Below are 10,179 nucleotides of genomic sequence, written 5' to 3'. Positions count from 1 at the left end.
GATGGTGTACCAGTCGCTAGGACTGATTGTTTCCATTAATTTTGGTTTTCTTCTTTCTTCTTGATGAGGAGAGACCCGTTGTTGCATCTAGATGGCGGCTTCCTAGCTTTTAAGGTCCCAGTCGCTACTCGCCAAAGTAGTAGGTGGAACAATGTTTTGTATAGTATGTTATTTGGCTGTAATTTTTATAGAAGCAGATTCCAGGCCTTTTTTGTCACTGGGTGATTTTGAACCACCAACTTTTAGGCTAGTAATCAAACCCAAACTGTTTGTGTCACCCAGGGACTTTTTAATGGGAGGGGGAGTGACTTCTGATTTAAGAAAGTGGAAGGTTGTTGGATGCAAATGGCAGGCTAGGGATTTAAGTTCTAAGTAGGGAAGGACTTAGTACCCATCAGGGTTGCATGAGTTCTGGAATGCACTGCCTTATTATGGGGCTTGTGTCAGACATGCCTAGTTCAAGTCCTGACCAAGCATCTTACCTTCTGTGTGTCTATGGGCAAATACTGCTACTTCTCTGGGCCTCAGTCTAGGGCAGAGTTGTGATCACCTAATATGCTAAGAAAGGGGTTATAGATGACAAAGATTCTCTGATTCTGCCCTGGAACAGGAATGAGGCAGAAGCTATATCAGGTGAAATACTGACCTCATGACACCAGGGGACATGGGGCAATGGTAAGGTCATTGTTTTTTGCCTGCCTCCTGCTAGATGGCAGGGTCAGAAGAGGGAGAGGGAGGGGTGTCTGCCTGGTTCAAGCTGTCTCTCCAGGACCTAGCATAAGACCTAACATAGTTATAGCCTTTGATCAATATTGGAAAGAGAAGAGCAGGAAGGGAGGGAGAGATGGAGGGAGGAAGGAAAGAGAACGTACTTTGTGCTAGGCACAATTCCTTTATGGAATCTAATCTCTTCAACTCTGGTAAGTTGGAAGTCATTATCCCCCATTTTCCAACAAGAGGTCCCCAGGTAGCACAAACTGTGCTCTCAACAACTAACCTAAACGCCGGCATCTGGAACCCACCCAGTGGTGCCGTGGGATGAAGGCCTGGAGCTATGCCTCCCTGTGATCAATTGTACTCCATAATGAAGTCACCATGAGTCAGAATCAACTCAATGGCAACGGGTTTGGTCTGGATTATTTTCTGACAGCCCCTGAGTGGTGCAAACAGTTAATATACTCAGCTACTAACCAAAAGGTTGGAGGTTCAAGTCTACCCAGAGATGCCCTTGGAAAAAAGATCTGGCAATTTCCTTCTGAAAATTCAGCCACTGAAAACCCTATGGAGCACAGTTTTACTCTGACACATGTGGGGTTGCCATGAATTGAAATAATAGATTCACCAGCAACTGGTTTTGGTTTATTTGACAATAAATGGAAACTGGGCTTAGCAAATTGCCTTTTGCAATCTATGAGATCCTGGGCAAGTTACTTACACTTCTCAACACCTCAATTTCCTCTTCTGAAAAATGAAGATAGTAATAACATCTCCCTCGTAGATCTGCTGTATAAGTACGTTGTCTGGCACATAACAAACTGACTAAATGTAAACTATTATTACCACATTATAAAGGGTGTATTTAGGACCCAAACCTGTCTGTTTGATTGGAAGTTTCTTTCTACCATACCATGCCACCTCTACAAAACATTCATATGTTTCCATCATTATAATCAATGCCTGATATGTAAGTTAATTTTCAGTTATCTTTTTTTTTTCCTTCCAAGTTGAGGCCTGACCACAATTCTGATTAATCACAGATTTATAAGCTGCTTTAAGATGTATTTTTTTTGGTGGGGGCGGGTGGAGGGTGGTGAGGCAGAGGAGGAAAAAGCACTCCTATGAAATACGCCAAAGCAATAAATGCAGATCATGGAATTCGTGGTCATGACAAGTCATCTTGTCTATGAATATTTGATCAGCCGGCTTCTGGGAGTGAGTCCTGGGGTTCTCAGCAGGCTGAGGTCTGGGTTTGGAAGTAATTTACAGAAAGAAATGAAATTGCCTCCCACACACGGGCATCCATCCCACCTGAAATCTCTATTGCACCAGTTTGGAGCAGGTGGTGGATCAACCAAAGTCATCCGGGAGTGAGGGGGAGGGGTCTGCTCACCAACCCTCCCTCCACCCCGGGGTGCCCCAAGTAGCCAGTGGTTCCCCTGGCACTGATCTGAGACGGCGCCATTAACAAAGGCCAAAAGCCACTTAGCCTTCTAGGGAATGACTGGGGTAGTGTGAATCAATCCCCAAGCCCCAACTGTCTCCCAGGCTCTCAAGGACAGGACCTGGAGCAGCTCAGGTTTCTGGCTGAGTGACGTGCTGCAAGCTGAGGCCTTTGTGAACAGATCCAGTTACACCGCATCAATCCCTGCCTAAGCTGGAGACAGGAGGTCCAGATCTAGCTCACACTGTATCCAAGCCTACTGCTGCTCCTTGAACTTTTGCTTGAGAAGGGCTGCCAGGGAGGCAGGCTTGTTGCTCTTAGTTGCCATCTAGTTGATTCTGACTCATGGCAACCCCATGTATGCAGAGTAGAACTACGTGCTCCATAGGGATTTCAAGGAAGCAGATCTCTAGGCCTGTCTTCAGAAGGGACTCTGGGTGGGTTTGAACTGCCAACCTTTTGGCCAGTAGTTGAGCACTTAATATTTGTGCCACCCAGGAGATAGGTTTCAAACCAAAAAACCAAACTCACTGCCGTTGAGTTGGATCTGACTCATAGCGACCCTTTGTTGGGTTTCCAAGGCGGTATCACTACGGAAGTAGATTGCCCAGTCTTCCTTCCGAGGAGTGCCTGGTGGGTTTGAACTGCCAGCCTTCTGGTTAGCAGTCAAATGTCTTAGGCACTATGCCACTAGAGCTAGATCTGCTATTTTCCAGTTCTGGGACTTGGGCAAATCACTTAACTTGTCTGAGCCTGTTACCCTGTCTTTAAGGTGAGGACAATAAAAGTATGTAACTCTCCAATTTATTAGAAGATACAAATGAGATATTTTGTGTTTTTTTTATAAGTGAGATAAGCCATGCAATACATTTGACACAGTGCTTGGCCCACACTGTTAAAACTAGTTGGCACTGAGCTGACTGACTCACAGTGACTCAGTGTGTCTGAGTTGACCTGTGCGCCATAGCATTTTCAATGGCTGGTTTTTTGGAAGTAGATCACCAGGCCTTACTTCTGAGGAGCCTCTGGATGGACTCAAACCATCACCTTTTGGTTAGTAGTTGAGCTCACTAACCATTTATATCACCCAGGTACTCCTGGCTTCTACTAAATGCTTAACAAATATTAGCTACTTTCATATTGTATTATCTTTACTGCTGTTTAGAACACGTTCCTAGGAAGGAGAGGTCTGTGTTGTGTTGGCCAAGGTCATCTTTGTTAGACCCAGATGGAACAATGAGACAGTCTTGTGTGCAACTGCTTCTTAAGACTAAGACTTTGGAACCCAGATAAGCAACTTCTTCCAGGTCACACAGTTGGCTAGTGGGAGAGCTGAGTCTGAATGCAGGCCTTATCAGTTACATTGTCTTCATCATATAGCTCTATCCAGTATTCAAAGTATTCCCATGTATATTATTTGTCTGGCCCATGCCAGGCTGCACCAAGCCCAGACTTGAAAGCCACATGCAGAACAAAGGGCCATGGGGCCATGGGGCCTTGTCTCCTCTTGTCTTTGTTCTTCTCTCTTGCAGAGTTCCTGGGTAGTGCAAATGGCTCACGTGCTTAGCGGCTAACCAAATGTTTGGTGGTTTGAGCCTACCCAGAGGTGCCTCAGAAGAAAGGTGTGGTGATCTCTTTCTGAAAAATTAGCCACTAAAAACCTATGGAGCACAGTTCTACTCAGACACACAGAGGGTTGTCATGAGTCAGAGCTGACTCTATAGCAACTGAATTTTTTGTTTCCTCTTTCACAGTGCATTTTGGGAAGCTCTTCTGAGCACTGAGCAGCCCTTACAAGAACTACCCGCCTGCAGGCTTTATAACATCCATAGGAAGCCAGTATAGGCAACCTTTCCAAGATTTCTGTTTGCCCTTCAATTCAGCCTCAAGCCTCAGCGATCTCTCTGTTAGACCTTTTCCCTTTTTCAAAGGAGACTGCAGGAATGCAACTGCCTCCTGGCTCTTTGTGAACATTCAATCTAATACTAGAGGCACAGGGGCTTTCCCCTCATAGGGAAGAGGGAGGGAAGGGCTGGGCTTGTAAAAGTCACTCCCCAGGTGCTAAGCTTGTGTTGAAACATGAAGGTCACCTATGTTGGCTATGAATGCTTCTTTCCATAAACCTGAACTGAATTGTCGTTCAGACAAAAGAGTATTTTGCCTAAAAACAAAATAAAACAAAAAGGCTAAATCCCCAAGTCATGAGACAGATGCTGGGGGAAGCAGTGCAGGAGGCCCAGCCTTTGGATCCAGATAGACCTGAGCCAGTCCTAGCTGTACCCATACTAGTCCTGAGACTATGAACAAGTCACTGTGCATCTCTGAGCTTCAGTCTTCTCATCTGTGAAATAGGGGCAATGTTATTCACCTCATAGGCTCTTTCTCAGAGGTAAAATGAGATGATACATTAAAATATTTGCACAGGAGATAAACAATCATAAACTGTCATTAAGTGTGACTGTCACCATGCCAGTGACCTTTAAGGCAGATGTCAGATGGTTTGGCAGCTGGGAGGAGCCTTGAGAAATCATCGAACCCTACCACCCCAGTTTTCAGATGAGACTGAGACCCAGAGATGTGCATTGGAATGTAAACAGGAGAATATGCTGGAAATCTCATGTAAAGTCTGTTTATTGAGCTTTTTGAGTATCAGTCCTATTGACTCAAGGGGCTGGGAAGGGACATATAATCCATGTAGAACTCTGAGACTTATTAACAAGGCCAAAACCCACAATTGCAATTGCAGTGACATCAGTGCCACAGCTAACTGCACTGTCTGTTCTCCCCAGGAGGATTTTTGCCAGAACCAACCAGAGTTTGATTGGTCTTGTCTTCAAGGCTGTGAATCCAATGTCAGGTCAGCAGAAGGCATCCTTATATCAGTTTCCTCACCTGTGAAATGAGGATGATACCTCCCTCCAGGCCTGATACAAAGGCACATACACAATGTATATAATAAAAGAGTTGCTAGGTCTGTGTGGCAGGCACTGTTCTAAGTGCTTCCCACATGTTAGTTCATTCAGTTCCTCCTATAACCACATGAGGCAGGAGGGGCCATCATTTGCCCTGATTGGACAGATAGAGATATTGAGGCAGTGGAGATGCAGTAACCCACCCAGGTCACACAGCTGCTAAGTGAAAGAAAGAGTGGAGACGTGATTCTGATGGGTCTGTCCAGATTTCTGTGCTCTTAACCTTATGCTAGATTCCCTGGGTGATGCAAAGATTTAGCACACTAATTGGAAAGACTAGAGGTTTCAGTTAACTCAAAGGTGCTTTGGAAGAAAGGCCTGGTGATCTCTTCTGAAAAATCAGCCATTGAAAATTCAATTGAGCACAGCTCTGCTCTGGCACAGATGGGGTTGTCATGAGTTGGAATTGACTTGATGGCACCTGGTGACAATTGAAGCTCATATTCTGTGGTGGGCATGCCTGGTGCCTGCTGGGCCCTCAACTGATGGCAGCCACACTGTTACTGTGTTGTTGTTATGTGCTGTAGAGTCAGACTCTACTCATAGCGACCCCTCCTTGGGTTTCCCAGACGGTATCTCTATGGATGTAGATTGCTCAACCTTCCTTCTGAGGAGTGACTGGTGGGTTTGAACTGCCAGCCTTTGGGTTAGCAGTCAAGTGCCTTAGGCACTATGCTACCCACAGTTGTTGTTATTTGCCATTGAGTTGGACCAACTCATAATGACCCCTCCTTGGGTTTCCAAGGCAGTATCACTACAGAAGTAGATTGCCCAACCTTCCTTCCGAGGAGTGGCTGGTGGGTTTGAACCGTTAGCCTTCTGGTTAGCACTCAAGTGCCTTAGGTACTATGCTATCAAAGCTACCCACACTAGCAGTGGCTAATAGACTAGGACAGAAAGGCCAGTTCTGCTACCTTCAGAAAGGAAGAATATGTATCATAGTGCAACTCTTATGCCTACGATAGCAGACTGTCTTCCCCAACACCTCTGCATGGGGTAGGAGGCCTGGGTGAATGGAGGGCAGGTTTCTTGTCTCTGCATGCTTCAGAGCCTCTTGGTGACAGAGGCCTCTGAGTACAGCCATCTCTGAGGCTATTCACAGACTCACTTCTCTGGGCCTCAGACCCAAAAAGGCTCTGCTTAACTGTCATCTCCAAGAGGCCTTGCCAGCCCATTCTATCTAAAAAAGAATACACACACATACACACACACACTTAATGGTACCTTACATTTTTGCATTATTTACTTGCTTGTTTATCTTGTCTCCCTAACTAGGATATCAGAATCATGAGGACAAGAATTTTATTTATCCCAGCACTTAAAATAGCCCTGGGCACACAGGACGTGGCCAGTAAATGTTTGCTGATAATGAAAGGAATCAACCAGTCAGGCTCAATTTATGAATTCTTGCCTTCCATGTAGGAGACTTGGGTTCAATTCCTGGCCAATGCACCTCATGTGCAGCCCCTCCCCATCTGTCAGTGGAGGCTTGTATGTTGCTATGATACTTAACAGATTTCAGTAGAGCTTCTAGACTCAGAAGGACTAGAAAGAAAGGCCTGGCAATTTACTTCCAGAAACCAGCCAATGAAAACCCTATGGTCACAATGGTCTGATCTGCAATTGATACGCGATGATGCAGGACCAGGCAGTGATTCATCTAGTTGAGCAGAGCATGACCATAAGTGGGGGCCAGCTCAACAGCAGCTAACAACTCCATGCCCAGCACAGTGGTGTGAAAAACCTGGTGAGGTACAAGTCATAGATCCTCCAGAGAGTTAAGGGTGCTAGCAGAAAAAACAGCAGCCAAATGATGAGTAGATGTTCATTGTAAAGTTCATGTGAACTTTCTGTAGCAGACACTGGGTTGACCATCCCTGTCGTGTCCCTTCCGCCCATCTCAGAAGTCACCCCACCCACTAAGCCTACAGGAGTGCCTCGAGGCAATGCTCAGGGGCAATCTTCAACCAATGAGGGACAGGATTCGTGGATTTCTAAACAGGACTTTCAAAGATGTGTGCCACTTGACTTCTCAGAGGTATCCCGTAGGCTAGAGCCCTGGTTGCCTATAGCAGTGACCTGTTTATTAGCCACCCCTCAATGGGTTTTGGAGGAACCCTTCCTTGTGTCATTTTCCTACTCCCTCACCAAGTTTCCTGGACTCACCTCCCCAAAACATTACTTGTCCCAAATCCTTGTCTCAGTGTCTGCTTCTGGGTGACCCAAACATAGTGCAATGTATGGTACAGAGTAGATACTTCATACGTGGGAACTGCTATTGTCACGACTGCTATTAACAAGAGGAATGGTGATAAGGATGGTGATGAATAACTGAGGCCCCAAGACAAAGACAGGAGGTCTCTTGCTCAACTTCACCTGCAGTAGGTAGATAAGTTGAGGGAGATCGTAATCTAGGCCTGTCTGACTCCAATACCTGTGGAGACTCACATACTTACTCACTGTGGGTTAACAAATTTGCTGCAAATTCCCCAGGCTCCCAGGGAGGTACTTTTGGAGGTGAGAGGATAAAGAAGTAATCTGGAGTAATCCCAGAGAGCTTCCTGGAGGAGGTGGTACAAGAACCTCAATGGGACAGCACAGATTCTAGAGTCAGGTTTGGATGCGTTGTTGAGTTACAGAACCTGGGGCAAGGCACTTTAACTATTCTAGGCCTCAGTGCTCTCATTGGAAAAATGGAAATGAGACCCAGCTCACAGAGTTATCATAAAGATTCTATGTATTGCCTAACAGAGTAAGTTTTGATCTGAGACAATTCTAGGTTGGGTTTCCAGTACTGATATTTACAAGTTTAAATACTCTTAAATTCTATAAGCCACAGTTCTTTCATCTATAAAATGAGAATAATAAAAAAATACTTCCCAAATAGGGTTGTACTGAGAATTAAATACAATAGTACATGCAAATTGCTTGGCCCAATGAATATAACACAGTAAAAGCTCACAAAGTATTTGGTCTTTTTTAACCAAGATATTAGTGATCAGGGCGGTGGTGGTGATGGTAAATGAGTGCAAACTATTTTGGATAAGAATTTGGCAAATCGAATTTAAGATGTACATCCCTTTGGCCCAGCAATTCCATACTTTTAGAAGTTATCCCATGGACATAGCAAGCAATATTTGTGAGGATGCTGATTGGAACATCAGTTTTTAACAACAAAACATTGGAAACAACTCAGATGCCCATTGGTAGGGAACTGGTTACATCACTTGCAGTCATTCCTGCAGAGGAGCACCGTGCAGTTGTTCAAAGGAGAAATGCAGATTGGTGCGTGCGGACACAGATAGGTGGCCAAGGTATTGTTGTATAGAAAAAGAAGTGGTAGAAGAGTTGTATATACTATCCCATCTTTGTAAATAATAATAATAATAATAATAGAATAGGTATACACCCATGCTTAGAAATATCCTAAAAGAGTTTTCAAGAATTTGTTAACAGTGACTACTCTGAGCAATGACTCTCAACTGAGGGCTAATTTTGCTCCCAGAGCACATTTGGCATCTGAAGACATGTTTTATTGTCATACTTGGTGTGTGTAGGGGGGAGGTGTCACTGATATCTAGTGGGCAGAGCCCAGGGATGCTAAATATCCTGCAATGCATTAGACAGACTCCACAGCCATGAATATCCTACCCACAATGCTAATAGTGCTGAGATAGAGAAACCCTATTCTAGAGAAGAAAAAAAAAAAAAAGGGAGCTCTGGTGGTACAGTGCCTACGGCATTTGACTACTAACTGGAAGACTGGGCATTCAAGCCCATGAGCTACTTCCATAAAAATTCACTACCTGGGAAACCCAAAGGGGGTCATTATGAGTCAGAATCGACTCAATGGCAGTGAGTTTTTTTTTTTTTTGTGGTTATTCTAGAGAAAGGGATAAAGGCTCTTGAACATGGAGAAGAAGATTTATTTTTAATCTTCTGCTTCTATGGTGAATGAGTGGTTTTCTTTAATAGTAAATAATTAAAAACATCTGCCTGCTCTAAACCATAGGATGTAGTTGTTAACTGCTATCAAGTCAACTCTGACTCATGGCAACCCCATGCACAACATGAGGAAACGTTGCCTTGGTCCTGCACCATCTTCATGATCATTGGTATACTCAAGTTCATTGTTGTGGCCACTGTGTATTCTAAGTGCCTTCCAACCAAGGGGACTCATCTTCCAGCACTCTATTGCACAATTTTCTGTTGTTATCTGTAAGGTTTTCATTGGCTAATTTTCAGAAGTAGATAGCCAGGTCTTTCTTTCTGGTCTGTCTTAGTCTGTGGGTGACATTGCTGATATGTGATATACCAGTGGCAAGGTGGTATCTCTATGGAAGCAGATTGCCCAACCCTCCTTCCAAAGAGTGGCTGGTGGGTTTGAACCACCAGCCTTCTGGTTAGCAGTCAAATACCTTATGCACTACACCACCAGAGCTCCTGTCTTCCAGCACCACAGTAACACACAAGCCATTACTGTATGAGAAACTAACAGATGGGTGGTTGACACAATGGGATACTGCATGCAAATGCTCAGCACATTTTCTCTCCTTGTCTGGGTTTTGAGGCTCATTTACGACATAAGCATCATGCCATGTAAGGCTGCATTTAAGTCATCTATGGTCACTCTGCTGGGGGTGGCAGAGGCAGCTCCAGGGACCATCCTTGTGATCAGTTGTGGATTGGATTATTGTGATCCATAGAGTTTTCATGAAGGCTGATTTTCAGAAGTAGATTGCCAGACCTTTCTTCCTAGACTGACTGAGTCTGGAAGTCCTGCTGAAAACCTTTCAGTATCACAGCAACACATGCGCCTCCACTGACAGACGGGTGGTCATTACACATGAGTTGCACTCGGCAGGAACTGAACCTGGGTCTTTTGTGTGTAAGTCAGTTTATCCAGCAAATAAACAGCCATGCATGAAATGATCTGTACAAATTTAATATTTGCAAGATTATTTATAAATTGGACATGACCTAAATGTCCATCCATAGGGCACTATCTTTGTGGTATAGCCACACAGGTGAATGCTTTCCCATCAT

Source organism: Orycteropus afer, unplaced genomic scaffold (genome assembly GCF_000298275.1).
Source record: "Orycteropus afer afer isolate SDZICR_OR568_19922 unplaced genomic scaffold, OryAfe1.0 scaffold00306, whole genome shotgun sequence".
In the NCBI taxonomy this organism is placed as follows: domain Eukaryota; kingdom Metazoa; phylum Chordata; class Mammalia; order Tubulidentata; family Orycteropodidae; genus Orycteropus; species Orycteropus afer.
The sequence above is the reverse complement of the archived record's forward strand: the minus strand, read 5'-3'. Positions refer to the sequence as shown.